The sequence below is a fragment of the Piliocolobus tephrosceles genome, chromosome 2, assembly GCF_002776525.5.
Source record: "Piliocolobus tephrosceles isolate RC106 chromosome 2, ASM277652v3, whole genome shotgun sequence".
In the NCBI taxonomy this organism is placed as follows: domain Eukaryota; kingdom Metazoa; phylum Chordata; class Mammalia; order Primates; family Cercopithecidae; genus Piliocolobus; species Piliocolobus tephrosceles.
In genome coordinates this window covers 131,505,791-131,527,680 of record NC_045435.1, presented here as the reverse complement: position 1 = coordinate 131,527,680, position 21,890 = coordinate 131,505,791, and positions in this window count along the sequence as shown.

The following is a 21,890-nucleotide window of genomic DNA, read 5'->3' as shown; positions in this document are numbered from 1 at the left end:
ACTTTACAAAACTTTCACTGAAGTTACTTATTTCATTCATAATCAAAAAATTGGCCTTAGGCATAATTTTCAAAAACTGTTTTGTTTCCATTTATTAGGTTTTAGAATTTCTAAGCAAGGCTGACATTATCTCCCACTACTCTTACTGCTTTCCTATTCCCAAGTTACTAAAACTAAGAAATCACAAGAGTTGCCTCTAATAGATACTTCTGGCAAAAAACCTAAATCCAACGGATACAGAAATGTAATATAGAGCACCCTAAATCACTCAACTTAATTCTCTTTGGGCCTCAGAATATTAGTTGAGTGTTAGTTTCATGACTTGTCTTATTATTATTATTTTTTTGGATCTCTCTATCTAGAACAATTCAGAGGTTTTATAAATAATGTCTTTCTATGGTTGATTCATTTTAACACCATGATTTTATATAAAATGGAAATGTCTGGTTTGTCATCTTCATTTTTTTCTCAGACTGAAAACACACCTTCAATGAAGATAACAGTCAACGGAATAGGGTAAACATTAACATCTACAGGATTATTATGAGTTATAAAGGTGAGTGTGGCAGTCTCATACTCCAAAGAAATGAACATCTGCAACTTCAGAATGTGTTAGATGTTTACAGCATACAACGTATCATAATACTTCATAATTACAAAGCACTTTTCTTGAAATAAACTCTAGTCTCTTTCGCATGTTCTCATAGTTTCTTTGGAGTTGTTCCAAAGATACATTACTGTTTATAAGGTAAAGTGTGACACACGGCAAGTTCCTACAAAATCTATCTGAATTGAAGAAAGGAGATCAAAAGCTAAGCAAGCTGAGTAGATGTCTCTGTGTGAGAAAGACCTCTTCTGTTGTGATCTGTAAAACTAATGAAAAGAATTTTTGCAGACACCACAGCATTGGGCTGCAGTGGGTTCTGCCTTTTAGTCTTGAGGAATTATTGTTTGAAAAGATCCTCACTGAGTGTCAGGAATGCCCTAAGAGTCATTTTTCCTCCTAGGTCCTAATGGTTCTTAACTTATATTAAAATGTTTTCTGGATTTATATAAGTGCTAATAATGACAACCTTTAGAAAAAATCCTGAATTACATGTCATGGATTATTAAAACTTTACAGGAACAATTTACTTCTGGCAGGTCAAACAAAACTGGAACTTAGTAAGCATAATACCCCAGTGCTGCCTATTAGAAATGTCTTATGAATTTGTAAAAATATCTAAAATATTATTCCTCCTAAGTGACAGCATATCTTATAAAGAGCTAATTATTCAGAATTGAGTCACTTTCTCTGTTCTTTGCAATGAGTGTAAGTGGTAGGAAGAGAGAAGTAGTGTTAAATATCACAGATTCCACGACCATCCAGTCACAGAAGAGGTTTAATTCTAGAAGGATCTGAAAATAGTAATAGGATTATTAACAAAATATGTTACAGGATAACAGTAAGGATTGACTGGAATTGCTTATGTAAAGTTTCTGGAACCCTTTTAGCTGGTCACAAAGTTAGGGCTGAGGTGCTCTGCATCTTCCGCATCCTGCCACAGATAATTCTGTAAAATCTGCAGAGTTGGTGGGTAGTAGCGCTACACTATGCTTTGAAAAACATCACAGTCTATCTGAAGTACAACCACATTCTCACAAATCACAGATGTGTTCATTATCAAAAGGATCCTCAAGTTTGAAGTAATTTCAAAGTCTGGTAGGCCTATCTCACGAGCAGATTGAAAAAGCCACACATGTGATCTGATAGCACCTGCGAGATATACCTCTGCCCTGAAATTTTTAATGGCGCTTCTTTTAGGGGAACACTTTTTATTTGAAATCTTTCTTGGTACAGATAAAAGTGGGGTCGCTTTGACAGCAGAGGAGGCCCTGGAGCCCCTTCTGCTCCAGTGTCTGAGGCAGTACTGAAGAACACAGGTAGTTTTAAAAAGTGTAAAATCATTTTTGACGTTTAGTGCCCTGCAAATAATCATTCTGTTTTGAAATCACCTGTTTATTTTCCTCAGAAACAAGATAGAAACCTACATATGAAGAGGGGCTTTCAATAGCAGAGTTTCCAGTAATAAGCAGGAAATTCTCTAGCCTTTAAAAAATGGAATAAATTAAATCTTGCTTTTTTGAAAGACCACATACATTACTGTTTCTAAATTTTCCTAGAAAAAATAAAGCCTTTGCTTAAAAAAATGCAGCATTATATAACTATGAAATCCATAGATCGTTTATACGTTTGATATGTGCATCAGTTCTAAGCCAAATGCACATAAATAAAGCCACAATAAAGTATGAGATATATAATTATAAAAAATAATGTTATTCAGAAATAAAGTGCTATAAAAAGAGGCTGAGATATTAAAGATACACCTCTTTTTCATTTTCTATCTCCTCAGGCATGGGTTAATGTGAAGGTATACACTGGTCTATTCTAATTAAAAATACTTAATAATCTTTGGAGGAAAAACCTGTTTATTTCCACACTTGCAGATTTTTAATACATGTAATTTATTGGTGAAATTGAGAGCATATGACACTTTTGGGATCTAAAGTATTGCAGTTAATAATAATTCTGTTTACCATGATAATGACAATCATGTAACCTCACAATTTAATAGGTGGGATCTAAAAAATAGTTTTATGTGTCAGTTTATTTTTGATGAGTTTAATGTAATTGGCTGCATATTTTGTGACTTACTTATCTGTATTTAGTACCATCTTTTCTTTTCTTTTTCTTTTTCTTTTCTTTTTTTTTTTTTGAGACAGAGTCTCACCCTGTTGCCCAGGCTGGAGTGTGGTGGTGTGATCTCGGCTCACTGCAACCTCCGCCTCTCCGGTTCAAGCAATTCTCCTGTCTCAGCCTCCTGAGTAGCTGGGATTACAGGCACCCACCACCAAGCCCAGCTAATTATTGTATTTTTAGTAGAGACGGGATTTCACTGTGTTGGCCAGGCTGGTCTCGAACTCCTGACCTTGTGATCCGCCCACTTTGGCCTCCCAAAGTGCTGGGATTACAAGCGTGAGCCACCGGGGCCAGTCAGTGCTATCTTTTCAAGGTTCTTTGTTTCAGTCAATAAATTTGGACTGTGCACTTCTAACTAACTTGATACAGCTCCAGACAAAGCTAAGAGTCTAGGTAAGCAGTCAGTCCAGTTGTGGATTGTGTCAGAAAAATGACTTTGGCAACTCATGTAGAGAGACTATGCTCAGGTTCCTGCGTCCATAAAAATTGATATAGTAACACTCATTCCCCTTTTATTTTGCAGACTTCGTAAAAATAAATAAGATAATTAAAGGAAACTCAAATATATGGACATAAACATATAAACCTGAGGTAGGACCGTTATTATAGTGATGATAAACAATGAGCATATTCAAAAGCTGAGTAGGCCGGGCGCGGTGGCTCAAGCCTGTAATCCCAGCACTTTGGGAGGCCGAGGCGGGTGGATCACGAGGTCAGGAGATCGAGACCATCCTGGTTAACACGGTGAAACCCCGTCTCTACTAAAAATACAAAAAACCAGCCTGGCGAGGTGGCGGGTGCCTGTAGTCCCAGCTACTCGGAGGCTGAGGCAGGAGAATGGCGTGAACCCGGGAGGCGGAGCTTGCAGTGAGCCGAGATCGCGCCACTGCACTCCAGCCTGGGAGACACAGCGAGACTCCGTCTCAAAAAAAAAAAAAAAAAAAAAAAAAAAATCAAAAGCTGAGTAATTAATACAAACTGTCCAAGACCATTTTAAAATATTGCATGCATATGGAAACTCGGAAAGCAAGAAGGAATCACAAGCTGGGCCACTGGGAAAGTTTGAGAGTCCTAACCCTGCCAGAGGCACGGCAGGGTGTAGTCACTCGCAGCAGTCCTGTCTGACAATTCCCAGGTGCATAGATAGATTTGCATGTTTCCCACCAGCCTGTGCTGAATAAGTCTTCCCTGCTATTTAAAAACAGGCATGGTTCCTCTCACTTCTGGTAGGTATAAAGGCCAGAGGCCTAACAGGACAAATAACCTTTCCTTCTCCGACCCCAGAAAATATCCACATTAATTGGAATTGAATATTGAAATGTACTACTTTTGCATACATCTAAAACTTGCAGCCTCTGGCTTCATTATGAGTCAGATGGCAAATGGGAAAGACAGTGGATGGGTCCTGAAACAAGGCTTTGAATCTTTTCTGCATCTCTGTGAGCAGCTAGGCTTTCTACTGCTTGTACCATTAAAGTTGAATATAAAACTGTCATTTAAAGAAAAAGTGCCAGAGCATCTCTTTCCTTCCCGGCTGTATTGGGGATCCATTGACGCTTCCACAGAGAAGTCTCCTTTGAAGTCCCCTTTCTGACCAGGTTTCTCTTCCAATTATTTTCTTCTTCTTCAGCTTTGAATTTATTCTTGTTCATACTTATCTCAGTTGCAAGTTTTCACTTATCTGGAGGATTATTTGATTAGTGCCTTCCTTGCCAACTGGAGAGTAAATTAGAATACATCAGGGGCTATATTTTTTTTTACTAGGGCTGCCATATTTATCACAAACAAGTAAGCAAATAAAACAAAAAATTACAGGACACTCAGTTAAATTTGAATTTCAGATAAATATAGAATAATTTTAGTATCAAAATGCTGTTTATTTAAAGTTCAAATTTAATTGGGAATCCTATATTTTATCCGGCAACATTTTTAGTCACAGTTTACCTTCAGGGTTTATCATAGTATTAAGAATATTGTAAGAGTTCAATTAAAATGTCTTGAATGGATGAATGCCAGACTGCAAGGAGGAAGGAAAGTATTCTAACATTTTAGACAGTTGCAAATATATAAGATTGAATACTTGTATACTTACAATTCATTTCCAAAAACACTTCCTCAAAGTAAATTTTCAAAGGCCAGGAACAACCCATAGAGCTCACAGATAAAACTTTTATGAGTAGTAGTCAGTAAAAGTGTCATACCACAATTCCACCATCATCGTATTTTCGATTCTCTTGATTTCTATCCAGAAAAGGTAACAAAAATCATATACACATCACAAAATTAACTAAAAACCAAATTTGAAGCAAAAAGATTCTCTTCATTTTTTACAGTGTTGATCAAAATACAGCAGGTGGAGCTTACAATGTGTAGTTTTAAGTAGAAACATTCACTAGAGATCAAGGGGTATAGAAATAGACAGGAAAACTGGCAAATAACCCTCATAAGGTTTTGAGTGTACCTCAGATATTGTTCTTTGTCATCATTATTATAATTATTTGACCTAATTGCTGTCTATAAATTACAAAGCAGATTATTGTCTTCTCAGACCCTTTCATGTTTCTCTGTTCTTTCATTAATTTCAACAAATACTGAATGTCTATTGTGTGTAAGACAATGTCTAAAACAGAAAATAAAAATCTGTGTAAATGTGTTAAAGACTTACATAAAAATTATTCTCATGTGGAAATGCACACATATTTTTCCAAAAAGAATTTGCTAACTTAGCAAAGGCAAAGATAGCAAAGCACAGAAAGAATCCATTATGATAGGAGTACAAATTAAGACGTGTAGAATGAGACTGAATTCCCTCTTATATACGTGTAGTTTGGAGATAAGCTATATATTAGCCATTTCATTTGTTTGAATATTTCATTTTAGAACATCATTAATAAAATAAATTACACCATGAGTTTAAATTTCTACTGCTGTATATAAGCATACGTCTACTTTGCTCTTTTCTTAGACGTGAAGGGATCCAGTAACACTCTCCTCCTTGTAACAATGCTTTAGAAAACCACTCACTTTGTGGTAGATTAAAGATGAGCTACAGATTTTTTACTGTCCCTTGCACAGGAGGTAGAGCTAAATTCCTGTTTCCTTGAACCCGGGCTGGCCTTACTGAAATGTTTCCTTCTTTTCTATATACGTTGACACAGTGTGTCTAAGATTGTAGGTTTTCTTTCTTTCATTCTTTTTTTAAAGTGTTTGGTAGAATTTGCTGGAAAAGCCATATCTGAAATTGTTTTAGTTTTGTTTTTGTTTTGTCAGATTTTTCACTAGGGGTTCAAACACTTTAATGGTTATGGGACTATGGTATTTTTTCTTTCTTTTTTAATTCAGTTCCCAGGAATTTGACCAATTTATGTAAGTTTTTAAATTTACTGGCATAAAACTCTTCATAACACCTTTATATTATCTTTAAAAATTTCTGCATCTGTTGTGTCTCTCTTTTATTGTTAAAGTTAATTATTTAAGCTTCACTATCTTTCTTTCTCACTACCTCCTCCATCTCCCTTTCCTTCTCCTCCTTCTCCTTCTCTTTCTTCTTTGTTAAAGTTGCCATACTTTTCCCAAAAAAATAGTAATATGTTTTTGGCTTTGTTTATTCTTTCTATGCTTTTTTTTTTTTTCTGTGTTAATTTCTCCATTTTCTCTTCTGCTTATAAGGATGAAAGGTTGAACGTATACTGCATGGTCAGCTAGCAGTGTGTCTCACACCCAATTGGAAACTGCATTCATGTACCCTAGAGAGCTAAAGAAAAGTGAAAATTTCATAAAATCACAATTTCAAAGGTGAAATTCAATAGATTATCTATTTTAAAATTGTATATTTTTGTACCCTAGATGGCTAAAGAAAAGTGAAAATTTCATAAAAACACAATTTCAAAGGTGAAATTCAATAGATTATCTATTTTAAAATTGTATATTTTTTAGTAGAGAATTTGTCCTGGCCCCGGCCCTTGGAAAATAATTTCTAAACTCTTAGGAATATCTCCAGTAATAGGATTGTCTTTGTTATTCTTGGGAGCCTTGTTAACCACATCTGCTAATTTATGCTAACAAGGTGACTGGTGGTGGATACTTCTGACCATACCTGTTAGCTTAGGCTAATGAGGTGACCCATGGTGGGCCTCTTGGGCCATGTGATATCAGCCTGAGCTCTGAGAAGTAGGAGGATAGAGACTGAGAGCAACCATGTGGGCAACCAATTAATCCATCAATCATGCCCAAGTCATGAAACTCCAATAAAGAGTCTGGGCACTGAAGCACAGGTGGGCTTTCTGGGTTGTCAATTCTCTAAGCATATTGTCACACATTTATACCAGGAGGGTAATGTTTCCTCAGGGCAATGGAAGTCTTGTGTTTGGATCTCTCTAGACTGTGCTCTATGGGTGTCTCTTCCCTTGTTTGATTTTAATACATCCCTTTCCGGTTTCAAACCGTAGCTGTATGCATAATAGCTCTCAGTGAGTCCTATGTGTCCTTCTAGCAAATTATCAAAACTGGTGGTGGTTTTGGGAAACTCTTGTCAGAAGTCTTACATACAATTGGCAGTTTAGAGAACTGTGTCCCCAAATCTTGAAGTCTGGCTCACTATAGACATTTGGTGTCAGAAGAAGTGAGATTCACTAGAATAATCCTGAGTCACTGAAATATGTGGCTTGGGAAGGGAAAGAATGAAAGGGCAAATGATAATAAACTTTTGCTTCTTGGATGACTACAGGGTCAGCTATGGTATGAAACTACTGATGTACTTCAGTTCATTATTGCAGATAAAAATTATTAATGGAATTTTGAAATAATAGCTCCAACTCCCAGACAGTTGGTTCATTGCATACATGAGGAAATTCAAAGTAGGAAAAAAGCCAACTATACCATCCCTTGGTTATGACTATCAGTAATAGTGAAAACAAAAGTAAGAGAGAATGTTTGGAGTGGGTCCCGACACTAGGCCAACCTTAGATTCTGGCTGGCCCAAACTACAGCCTCTGGCTGCAGAGCCCCTACTAATAGGAAAAAATAAAAATAAAAGTGAAGGAACATGTTAGGGCAGATCCTTATGCTTAGATTCTGGCTGGTGTAACCTATAGCCAATAACCTCAGAGCTACTTTCAAAGTAAAATAATTATGCTGAAACAACAGATCACAAATAAGATCAGAATGATTTTTAATAGAATGAGCAAAACAAAGGGGTAAGAGACAAGGGACTCATTCCAGCTAGGTAGAAATTTTTTTTTTTTTTTTTAATTATACTTTAAGTTCTGGGATACATGTGCAGAATGTGCAGGTTTGTTGCATAGGTATACACTTGCCATGGTGGTTTGCTGCATCCATCAACCCGTCATCTACATTAGCTGTTTCTCCTAATGCTATCCCTCTCCTAGCCTCCAACCCCCCAACAGGCCCCAGTGTGTGATGTTCACCTCCCTATGTCCATGTATTCTCATTGTTCAACTCCCACTTATGAGTGAGAACATGTGGTGTTTGGTTTACTGTTCCTGTGTTAGTTTGTTTAAAATGATGGGTGAATCTTTAAATAGGCCTTATTACTGGCTCAGACCTGTAATCCCAGCCCTTTGGGAGGCCAAGATGGGTGGATCACTTAAGGTCAGGAGTTTGAGACCAGCCTGACCAATATGGTGAAACCCCAACTCTACTAAAAATACAAAAATTAGCCGGGTGTGGTGGCATGCGCCTGCAGTCCCTGCTAATTGGGAAGCTGAGGCAGGAGAATCGCTTCAGCCTTGGACGTGGGAGTTGCAGTAAGTGGAGATTATGCCACTGTACTCCAGCCTGGGTGATAGAGCTAGACTCTGTCTTAAAAAAAAAAAAAAGAAAAGAAAAGAAATATTTAAATAGTTATTAAGAAATTAGATGAATAAATCAGACATTGATGGGATGAAGATAAAAGCTTTAATGCAACACTCTTGGAAGTGGGGTGGACCAGTGGGAACCCCTGCTGGTCTCCAACATTGAAGGACCATAAACAAATTTGCTTTGTTCACCCTAGTTTGGAATAGTATAAAAAGCCACAAGAAAATAATGACAACGAGAAACCTAACCTTCAATTGCCTGGAATGATGGTTCTACAATCTAAGCAAGATTAAAGACTATTGAGAAGGCCTGGATTCCTTAGCCCAACCCCCAGCTGGGGAACAAAGGCCATATGCACCTGAATGAGTAAAATGGCCAGGGGGTAGAAAAGAAACATGTCTAGGATTCCTTGACATAGAAGCTCCATGTACTATAGGTCAAAAGCCTGTTGTTGAAGTGCTAATCCCACCTACAGTTAGATTGGGAGGATATAACAATGCAATGGTTAATAAACTAAAGATGGGGCCAGGCGCAGTGGCTCATGCCTATAATTCCAGAACTTTGGGAGGCTGAGGTGGGTAGATCACGTGAGATCAGGAGTTCAAGACCAGCCTGGCCAACATGGCGAAACTCCCTCTGTACTAAAAATACAATTTATTAGCCTGGCATGGTAGCACACCTATAAAGCCAGCTACTCATGAAGTTGAGGCAGGGGAATCACTTGAACCGGGGAGACAAGGTTGCAATGAGCCAAGATTGTGCCACTGTACTCTAGACTGGGTGATAAAGCAAGTCTCTATCTATTAAAAAAAAAAAAAAAAAAGAAGAAGAAGAAAAAGGAAAAATAAAGGACACTATTAAGAGAATGAAAAGACAACTCACCCATGGAATAGGAAAAAATATTTGTAAATCACATCTAACACAGGATTACTATCCAGAAGATATGAATTTTATAACTCAACAACTCAAGAGTTTTGGAGGCAGGCCGGGCGCAGTGGCTCACTCCTGTAATCCCAACACTTTGGGAGGCGAAGGTGGGCAGATCACTTGAGGTCAAGAGTTTGAGACCAGCCTGGCCAACATGGCAAAACCTGAGCTGTACTAAACATACGAAAATTAGCCATTCATGATGGTGCACGCCTGTGATCCCAGATATTTGCGAGGCTGACACAGGAGAATCTCTTGAACTTGGGAGGCAGAGGTTGAAGTGGGCAGAGATTGAGCTGCTGCACTCCAACCTAGGTGATGGAGCAAGACTCTGTCTCAAAATAAATAAATAAATAAACTAAAGATGAAAAGTTAGATAAGAATTGAAATGTTTGAATGGACTTTAAGTGGAGCAATTGCATCTCCTTTATCTGAATGTATTATTAAAGACAGATATTCTGTACCACTGGGGGATATTTATCTTACTTATTGTAAAACAGAAGGTATGTCAATCTGCCCATTTTCCTATATTGATTGGACATACCAAATAGGAACAATAAGTTTTTGGGAACCCAGAAAATTGACTAATTTGAAATATAGACAGAAACTGGAGTGCTGGTATGGATACATTCTCAGTACAATAGGCCTGTGTGAAACACAGACTGGGGCTTATGGCAAAAGCCTGCAAGTGCCTCCTAGTAATGACCACTGAGATTTTGGACCTGAAAAATATCCATTGAGAGATAAGTAGCTTGCTATTGTGCGCCATTTAAGACAGCCCTATACTGGTGGTCAAACTGGGAAATTGAATTAAAGCCTCCTATGTCTGAAAAGCATGAAATAATCTTGCAACCTGAAATACCCATATGTCTTTACTGATATCAAAGAAACATTCTGATGGAGAAGACAAGGCCCAGAAAAATTCCATAATAAAATGAAAATGGTTTATATGGGAACGTGCTGCTAGTGGGGGAATTCAAGGAGGTGCCACGAATATCTTTCCCCCTAGAGCTGACTTTGAAACCACCTGAAGACCTGCCAAATCCTATTGCCACTTAGATGGTGCCTATTAACAGCTCTTGATTGATCAACAAAGAGCCCCTTGGTTTATTGTTGGCAGATCCAATGTGAGTGTATGGAAGCCTGATATTCTAGTTGAAAGAGGTAAAAATAACAGGCCAGCAGGCGGAATTGCAAGCTATTTGTCTCTATATTTGAGTTTTTACTGAGTCATATGTGATGGCCAATATCCTGGCCATATAGTTAGGCATAGAGGCAATAGAAAACTAGCCTATTAAAGGGATACACGTATGGAGCATAGCCCTAAGGAAATCACCATGGGAATTTGAGGGGTGTGTTATAATGGGATATATCGATGCCAATCAGAAGATCCCGCCAGGATCAGAAGGTGATTGGAACTGGCAAATACATATCCTAGATATACTTGCTCGAGGAGGCCACCTGGATCCATGAAACATGTGGACAGTAGGGGCTGCAGCAATGCAGAGGTCCGCCAAATCTTAGACACATTCCTTTTACACACTCTGAGGAAGAAATTGACATAAGAACTGTCCAGTCTGCCAACAAGAAAGACAGAGACTGCTAACAGCTATGGGCCAGAGTCCCCAGAGGAAGGCCCTGCACATAGCTGGCAAGGAGGACTGATGTTGGTAGGCCCTGGAGACTCCAAATGAGTCCTGACAGGAATAAACACTCTGGCTAGGCTTTGCATACTTAGTGGTGGGTGCAAATGCTCAAAATACTATAAAAGGACTGGAACAGAAGATACTGAGCCAATTTGGACTGCTAAGTTACATTTCTTCAGACCAAGGAACACATTTTACAGCACATAACGTCCAACAATAGGTCAAGAGAGAGAATCTTCTGAGTAGCAGTTTAATAGGGAATTAGAATGGACAGTTGGACAATGTGTTGTCTGAAATGGGGTGGGTAAAAGCAAGAGAGGTTGGTTTACACATCTTCATGAATGTGTTTTCACATTCAACATGAGGGGCTCCAAGAGAGGGTTTCCACTAGACAAATTATACTTTTCTGGGGAATCTGGGGAGAAAGATATGAGAGAGGATGCCGGTGTGACTACACTATTTCCGACCCCGCCCCCACCTCCCCACCATTACTCCAACTTTCCTTTTTCTTACCTGATACAGACCTGTGACTGTGAGTGCCAGAAGTGGGAAAGATTCCTAAACAAAAAACAATAACTCTAGCTTTAAGCCTTTATGTCAGAATTCCTAAGGCCCTAATGGGGTGGGCCGTACCTTTACTCTATTGGACAAAATTAAGGTCTGTAAAAAATGTAGCTGTATTGCCTAGTGTTTGAGATAACCCACTAGTTATGTAACTATGTAATCCCACCCTAAATAAATAAGAGTGGATGGTAGGGGGCTGGGATGGGGGAAACACTTACTAGACTACTATTGCTGTTAGCAATATGGACCTGCACGGTGGCCAAATCTCATGTCTCTTCCAAAAGTGAAAAAGTTTGGACAAAACTAAACAGTTAATAGAGCCAGGGAGTAACAGTAGCTGAGTAAGGGAATGAGTGGATATATTTTGCAATGAGATAAATCAAATATTACATTATTACCTTGAGGGAGGTTCAGTAAAAGAATTGATACTGTCTATTAGCTCGATTATACCACATGATGGTAAAATTGCTTTTGGAACCTAGCAAGGTTGAATGGAAGCCTGCAAACCTGAGTGGCGTCACTGTAGGTCACTTTGGTCCTACAATATGATGTAGACTAATTGCTAATGACCGAGTAAAACTCTTGTAATGAGCCAGTATCTTTGACTCTTATTTCACAAGTTATATCTACTGCCGTACTATGAATATAACAACGGTATTGTTGGTAAAGATTATAGCACTGATATGGATGATCAAATTAAGAAATTGAATTTAACCCTCCTCGGGATGAATAGTGATGGAAAATGACTGGTCTGAATTGATGAATTCAGCCAATCATCAGCTAATTTCTATGCTAGATAATTCTATAGAAGTTTAACACAAAGTACAAACAATGGTAAATCAAAGGATAAAAATATAAAAATGTTGTAATGACTTTCTAGGACAAACCAGTTGTTTTTTTAAACCTATCCTTACCCCATAACGGCTCCTCCAAATGTGAGGAATATTCATAATAACATTATTACTGTGTCCAAAAAATTTAGATAATGGTATCTCATATTATATTTGTGTTTTATCTTTTATAATCAAGAATATACGTCAAAGTCTTAAAGGGTTGTAGAGATGTTAATGGGGGCATCATTTATGTGTGTGTGCTTTTTTTTTTTTTTTGAGATAGCATCTTGCTTTGTTGTCCCGACTGGAGTGCGGTGGTGTGATCTCGGCTCACCACAACCTCTGCCTCCCAGGTTCAAGTGATTTCCCCTTCCTCACCCTCCCAAGTAGCTGGAATTATGGCGTGAGCCACCACTGCCCAACTAATTTTTGTATTTTTAGTAGAGATTAGGTTTCACCACGTTGGCCGGACTGATCTTGAACTCCTGACTTCAAATGATCCACCCGCCTCGGCCTCCCAAAGTGCTGGAATTACAGCTATGAGCTGCTGCACCTGGCCATCATGTATTCTTATACCAGTAAAAATACCAGGAGTATGTTAGGCTGAAGCATATGAAAATATAATTTTGAAACAAAAGTAGCTCAATATCAGTGATTTTATATAGTTCAACTCAATAAACCTTTTGTTGTTGTTGTTAATAGAAACCCAGGCAATACTATTTTTTAAAATAAATTCACTATATTTATTAGGTTGGGCTAGGCCCTCTGCAAAGTGAATTCAGATGATGAGAATTATGCCAACAGGATATTTATTGCCAAATTAAAACATACACACAAACCATCCAGAGAAATTTCCCAGAGGTAGTGTATGAAAGGAAATTACTTCCCTTTTATACTTTGTGCTTGTTGAGATAATCCATATTGCTATTGGATACAGTTAAACACAAAACACAGGAGCTTCACTCTACTCTAGCATCTTTGAAGATATTTTACCAGAGATGTTTAGACCTTGATTTCACTCATTTATGTGTATGTTTTTCCCACTGATGGAAAATAGTAAAATTAAATTTAAAAAAACCTCAGTAACAATAAAAAGTGTAAACAAAGTAAACAATTACCTTTATAGTTCTAAATAATCAAGCACGTCAGTCAAAGATGTGTATCTGTAGATTTATTTGTAAATGTCAGCGGCATCCCTTTGACTGAAAAGCGAAAGCAAAATAAAACAAAGCAAAAAGCCAAGATGCTTGTCCATATTATGCAGTCTACTTAAATTTAAAAATTAAGGTTTCCTTTGTGGTTCAAGCCTGATATTTTGTTGAAGTAAGTTAGATATAAAACCAAACCAGGCCAATGTGGAGTATATTATCCTCATCATTATTTTCTTTGAAATTAGTCATAGTTTCAAAGTTTTCACCACCTCATCTTTCTTTGAGAACCTGAGTTCTAATTTTGTCACTTGGCAGGACATCTCATAATGGGTTTCTGGAACATGAAATCGATGTGGTAATCTGGTTGGATAATATTATTTTCTCTGTCTTGTGGAATACTATAAAGTCTTAATCATGTTATTTATAGAGGGACTAAGGCAATTGGTATTTCCTTCCTTGCTTCAAACAATTGAAATTACTAGAGTTGGCAGCCCTGGAGTTAGATCTTTCTTGTCCTGTTGCTCTTTTGCAAATTCTTCAAGGGTTTGTCCTGATAGTCTGGATGTAGTACACAGCTCATGATTAGGGATTTTATGATACCTTTTCTCTCTTTACATTGTCTGATAAGAGAATGGATTTTGGAGTGAGATTGACTTTCATGACTTAGTGGTTAATAACTGTTATTCAATACGTTATTGTAAGGATTAAGTAAAAGTGCTTCTGTAACTCTAAATGCAAGGCTTTGAGACATACATTCAATAAATATTCAATTTATTCCCCTTCTCATTTCAGTTGATTCTTTTCTCTATGGTTCATTGATGGCTCTAATTGCCTGGTATGGAGTACTGACTTTTCCTTCTCTCATTTCTTATTCCTAGTACTCTAACTTTCCTATAGGCATAGCAAAAGTTCCCTGGTCTTTCTTTACATTTAAGTTGTCTGGGGAGTATTCTGAAGATCTTCAAATTCAGCCTCAATTCTTGATTTCAAAGGATACCATTTTAAAAAATTTTAATGTATTAGAGACAGAGTCTCATTCTGTCATGTTGGCTGGAGTGCCATAGTGATCATAGGTTACTGTAACCTCAGACTCCTGGGCTCAAGTGGTCTTCCTGCCTTAGCCTCCCAAGTAAGTAGGACTACAGGTACATACCAGCATGCCTCGTTAATTTTTAAAATTTTTTTATACAAAATCTCACTCTGTTGTTCAGGCTGGTCTCCAACTCCTGCCATCAAGCAATCCTCCCAACTTGGCCTCCAAGAACTGGGATTATAGACATGAGCCACCGTGTCCTGTCTCAAATGACACCATTTTTAACTGCTAGCACAATCTCTTGGCACTTACGGCTTCTTTAAAAACTAACTGCCTAAGTCCTTGATGTTCTTCTACTTACAAATAAACTCTGTTAATTTTATTTATAGCTAAGCTTTCTATGAAATGTGAAAATTACCTAAGAAAATGTGGAAGTTACTTACCCAAGAAAATAGGCTGGTGAAACTCTTTTAAATTATACCATAGGCCATTCATGAATCAAATTCAATCACTGTTCCAATAGTAAACTTCATCTTTGGACAATCTTAAACCATTTTCTGGGTAGCCCTTTGAGGATACTGGTTGTGATAAGCACTGAGGATTCAACAGTAAATCTGTTGATTATGGTTTTAGGCTTAATAAATATATTGAGCTCTGACCTCAGATAATAATCTAATATTTAAATAATGCTTACAATGTGATAAGCACTATTCTAATTGCTATACATAATAACTCTTTTAATATATAATAAAACAAGCCTAGGCCAGGCGCGGTAGCTCACGCCTATAATCCCAGTACTTTGGAGGCCAAGGTAGGCAGATAATGAGGTCAGGAGATCGAGACCATCCTGGCTAACACAGTGAAATCCCGTCTCTACTAAAAATACAAAAATTAGCCGGGCGTGGTGGTGGTGGGTGCCTGTAGTCCCAGCTACTTGGGAGGCTGAGGCAGGAGAATGGAGTGAACTTGGGTAGCGGAGCTTGTGGTGAGCCGAGATCATGCCACTGCACTCCAGCCTGGGCGACAGAGCAAGACTCCATCTCAAAACAAACAAACAAACAAACAAAGAAAAAAACAAGTCTATAAGGAGGTGGTTACTATAATTATCTTCACTTCACAAGTAGAGGAAACAGACAGAGAGAGGTTAAACAATATGTCCTTGTTCTCACAGGAATCTTAGCTGTCTGGCTTCAGATATTGTATCAGATCATTAATGTCCTGCCACATTGTCCTTTGGCCTGCCTCTGATTTTATCTGCAGTGGAGGTGGTAAATTTCCAGAATGCTTATAACTTCCCACCATAGGCACTTGGATATCTATGCTAGTTGGCCTGAGAACTTTATCTCGCTATTGTTTAGGGGCTTGCCCAGCTCTCATGCAGGGAAGCTCAGAATTGCCAGATCTTTAATGCCTCAGAGGAAACTCTCTATGGGGGATGGGTATGGTGGATAAGTACCCTGGTCCCTCATCTTCCAGGGGGACTATTGTGAGGTATGCTTTACGGAGTTCCTCAGAGGGCTCCGAATGGGATGGAGCTCCTGTTGCTTTCCAGGGTAACCCACTTATTGGCACACTTTTGTCTCTTTTATTCTCTTTCATTCCTCACTCTTTCATCTGTGCTTCCTGGGATCACCTCTGATAAAAGTACCTGTCCCTATGTCAAGACTTGTTTTGGAAGCAACATAAACTAGGACAGATGCTGTGCCCTTAACGTACTATACTGCCTCTCCACAGTCTTTGTCTCCTTAGTTCATTTGGTCTCTGCTCAGAAAGCCCTTTCACACTCCTGTTAATTAAAATATTTGTTTGATAAGGTACAGGCTTAGCTATTATAAAAAAAAAGCAACCCAATATTGAGAGTTTCAAAAAAGAAATGGATTTTTCTCTCTCTCTTATAACATTCGAGAAATAGACAGGTGATCTACGACAGGGAGGCACCTTCTTCAAGCCATCTCTCAGGGATACAGATCCATTCTATGTGGAGGCTCTGCCATTCCATGGAGGCCATGGGAGAAAAGAGAAAGAAGAGTGACTTTTATTAAGCATGTCTCTTCATGTTCTATTGGCTAAGATGCAGTGAAATGGCCAATCGTAGCTATAAAGAAGCTAAGAAATACAGTTGCTAACATTCAGGGAAATGGACGTTGAAGGTAATTAAAAGTGTTGACTAAAAATGGTATCCCCTGTCTATACGTTGCTCATCCTGCTTTATTTTTCATAATTACATATATCACTATTTTGATATATTTATCTATTTCTTTTCTAACTCCTCTACCAGAATATAGGTGCCTTGGGGTACAGACATTGTTAGTTTTGCTCACCACGTAAATCTATGGCCTTGAGCAGTGCCTTTTGTCAGTAATCACTGAATGAGAGTTGAATGAAGAATGAATGAATGAATAATCTGTTACATCCTCCAAATGTCCCCAAGTCTCCAATAATACACTAGGATACACGTGACCATAGAAAATGAATTTTTGGCTATCTGTATAAGTGCAACAATTTTGGTATTTAAGAGATGTTTTATGTGAGATACTTTTATCTTGTATATAATCTAATGAAGTTCAGGATAATTTATTTTCAAATAATTATTTTCACTCTTCTCAGAGAGTATTATAATGATATTTCCTCCAATATTCAGTTTTTATATTAGTCTTTTTATAAAAATGGATGTACACAATTTTCATATTTGAATCTTTATTTTTTAAGCAAAAGTAAATATTGATAAGTTATATTCCTGTAGCTAGCTATATTGTAGCTCCTGGCAATTGAGTGGGCACAGCTCCCATGGAGAATAAGGCATTATGATTGTACTGTTGCACTTCAGCCTGAGCAACAGAGCCAGACCCTGTCTCTGAATAAATAAATAAAACCACACACATACACACACACACACACACACACACACAAAGACACTTGTGTGGATGTTTATATCCTGAGTCTGCTGTAACAAATTACCACAAACTTGGTGGCTTACAAACACAGAAATTTACTCTTGCCGTTCTGGAGGCTAGAAGTCTGAAATTTCCAGGGCTGTTCTTCCCCTGGGGTTCTAGGAGACAATCTTTTCCTTGCCTCTTCAACTCTTGGTGGCTGTCCCAGCAATCCTGGGCTTGTGGCTACATCACTCCAATCTCTGAGTTTGTTTCACATCATGTTCCTTGCTTTGTGTCTATATATTCTCCTCTTCTGTGTGCCCCAAATGTCCCTCTGTCTTTCTCTGATAAGGACACTTGCCATGAGATCTAGAGTCCACCAACATAATTCAGGTTTATCAACTCGTTTCATGATCTTTAACTTAATCACATGTGAAATGACTCTTTTTTATTTTTATGTATTTAGAGGGTACAAGTATAGATTTCTCTCTCTCTCTCTTTCTTTTTTTTTTTTTGAGACAAGGTTTTTGCTTTTGTTGTTCAGGCTGGAGTGCAGTGGGATGATCTTGGCTCACTGTAACCTCTGCCTCCCGGGTTCAAGTGATTATTCTGCCTCAGCCTCCTGAGCAGCTGGAATTCCAGGCGCCCACCACCATGCCTGGCTAATTTTTTTGTATTTTTAGTAGAGACACGTTTTCATCATGTTGGCCACGTTGGTCTTGAACTCCTGACCTTAGGTGATCCACCTGCCTTGGCCTCCCAAAGTGCAGGGATTACAGGCATGAGCCACTGTGCCCGGCCCAAGTGCAGATTTCTTAAATGGATATATTGCACTGTGGGGAAGTGTGGGCTTTCAGTGAACCCATCACCTGAATAGTAAACATTGTACTCAATAGGTAAATTTTCACCCCTCATTCCCCTCTGGAGTCTCTAGTGTCTATTATTCCACTCTGTGTGTCCATGTGTACCCATTGTTTAGCTCCTCCTTACAAGCAAGAACATGTGGTATTGATTTTCTGTGTCTGCATTATTTCACTTAGGATAATGGCCTTCAGTTCCATCCCTGTTGCTGCAAAAGACATTATTTCTTTTTATAAATAGCTTTCCAAGGATTTTAAGTAAATATCTTATTTTTTGGGGGGGGGAGACAGGTGCTTTTTTGGCCTACCATAGTCCACCATAGGCCCCCAAGGCTAATATCCATCCCACATGGAAAATACATGCACCCCATCCTGACATCCCCAGAAGTATCAACTTACTACAGCATCAGCTCAAGTCCAAACTCTCATCTAAATCTTTCAGCTCAAAACCCCCAAATATTATAATCTAAATTATTTATTTAAATCAGATATGAATGAGATTCATTATGATCCATATTATGACAAAATTTCTCTTCATCTGTGGACCCATAAAACTAGAAAATAAACTATCTGCTTCCAAAACACATGAGACAGAAATAGAAAACAAGCAAATTCTGCACACCAGCAAAGTATGTCTCTAGGCTAGATTATAGCTTTGGGCTTCTCTATTGCAGACCTCCAGCAGAGTTCATTCAGAGAGAGATTTGTACATCTTGTGAGGGTGAGGAGAACTTAATGAGCCATTTTGGGGATGTAAGAAAAGGCCAAAGAGCGTTTATGATTGGGAGATTTTGAGGTGAAAAAAGGGAGGAATTGCTTTGAATAACAAACAAGCATCCCATCTAAATTTAAAAAAAGGTTTTGAATTCTTGGATGCTGGGGTTGACATTTAAAGGACTGAGCATTTCCCAACAGGTACTGAGCATTTCCCAAGGAGAGGAATGATGACTAGACACAATATGCAGGAACAGGAAAGTGTAGAAACAGGGATGCTTTTATTCAACTTAAAAGTTTTTCACTTTGAAAGTTCAGAAAGTCTATTACCTACAACAACCTTATGCAATGTTGTGCAGAATGTTGGAGAATTTTCAGGGCCCCTGGTTGAGGTGGATTGTAGAGAAATAACAGCTTTTAAAAGGCAAGAAATTAAGAAGAGATGGATAATTAACCCGGTACCGGAAGTGTGTACTCAGTGGCATGAGATGAATATCAAAAGGTTCCATCTACCCCTCAAATCCCTCCAGCATCCTCAGAAATTTAAGAAAAGTTACTGGACTTACAATATTTACATGAAACAAGACTTTAGCATTTGATGTAAATGTATTATGTAACATTAGAAAAATATTATTGTATTCTTTTTCTTTTGTCTTTCTACAATGATCTTTTCTCAAGCTTGCCCCAAGAAAGAGTCATATTGGAACTGTTACAGAAAGATTGTCATAAGAAACCAAGGGCTAACGTTCAACATCTAGCATTCAAAATGGAATTTTGCAGCATTACGAATGGCTTAAAAGATAGGTTTTTTAGAGACAGTAAGTAATTTCCAAATTCTTTTCATTCATATTTAACAATATCATAGGTGATGTGTAATAATCAGATTTTAGATCTTCTCCCTTAGCTCTGAGAAGGTACCCACATATGATATTAAGTTATAGTCATGAGGTTGAAGTCCAAAAAAAGAGAATATGTGTTAGATAATGTAACAAAGAGGTCCAGAGATGTTAGGAGAAGAAGAAAAGAGAGAAAGGCCCAGCATTTAGCTTTCTGGAGCCACGCCATGTTTGCTTATGGCACAGGCAGGAACCCTAGGTTGTAGGACTTCTGGCTGGGGAGCTTGAAAGGGCTGCAGAGTTTCTAAAAGAATCTTGTGGGTCTGGTCCAAATGAGAGTTGCAGCCAACAAGATCTCAGAGATTTCTTTAGTACCTGTGAATGCCGAAGTAGGATAGGTGTCAAGTAGAGGCTAAACAACAAGAACCCGACAGGACTCAGAGAGATCAGATCATGGATTGCCCAGATTGTTACTGCCAACAGGGCAAGCCACACAAGAGTGTCATTGATGTTGAGTACAAATGATGGTGAGGATCTGGAATGAAACTGAGAATGTCTAATTCCCAACATTACAAGTCTAAATTGACTATCCCTTCTGGTTTTCCCAGGATAGCCCTGAGTTGTCTGTTGTCTACACACAATTATTAATTTGGTGGTTGTCCTACCTAAGCCTTCCTACTTCTACATATGTAGATACAATCTTAGAGAGGAGCAAGTGGGAGCATAAATCTGAGATTTTTATTAAAGGAATCTAAAAATTATTATATGAAAGGACTCTAAATACTGTATAGGAATAAAATTATTGGGATGGGCTGACATAACAAGCAATAATAATATCTATCAATTCAAATTTAGAAAAAATTAGCCATTGTGGTACAAAGAACAATTTCATTTTTCCTAGGGCATTTGAGAGTAGGTTGCCAACTTGATGCCCCATCCTTCCCCTAATATTTTAGCATTTTCTTCAAACTGGACTAGTCTTTAAATATATCTATGACATAAATAAAATCAGGCAATATATTTTGATACCTTCCTACAACTGAATCAGATGTTATTCAAGTATTATCAATAGTTCCAATAAAGACTGAACAATTAGTTCAGTCTAATCTAATCCTCACATTCCATTCAACTTCCTAATTGTCCCAATCATGCCTTTATCGCAAACATATCCAGGAGAACGTCTGTTTTTGCATTTAATATCATGTTTCTTTATATTCTTTGAACAGTTCCCTGGCTTTTCATGGAACTTTTGAAGATTACAGGCAATTGTTTTATAAAATTTTTCTCAATTTGGGTTTGGTAGTTTCTCATGATTGGATTCAGACTATGCATCTCTAGTAGAAACATCACTGAAGTGATTTTGTGTTCTCATTGCATCCTATGATATTAGTCTGTATTTTCTAGAATTTCATATGAATGGGATTATACAATATGTATGTTTTTTTGTGTCTAGTATCCTTCACTCACCATAATAATTTTGAGATGTATCCATTTTGTTGCATATATTAATAGTTCATTATTTTTACTGTTGAGCAATACTCCATTATATGGCTACACTATTATTTATCAATCCACTTGCTGATGGGTATTCAAGTTGTTGCCAGTTTTAGCCTATTACAAATAAAGCCGCTATGAACATTTGTGTACAAGTCTTTGTATAGACATATCCTTCCATTTTTCTTGGGTGAATATCTAGGAGTGAAATGACTGGGTCCTATTAACTTTTAAAATGTGCCAAACTCATTTCCAAAGTGTGACATTTTTCATTCCCATCAGAAGTATATAAGAGTTTTGAATGCTCCACATTCTCAGTGATACTTAATATGATCAGTCTGAAATTTTCACCTTTCTGGTGAGTGTGTAGTGAGTGGTATCTCATTGTGGTTTTAATTT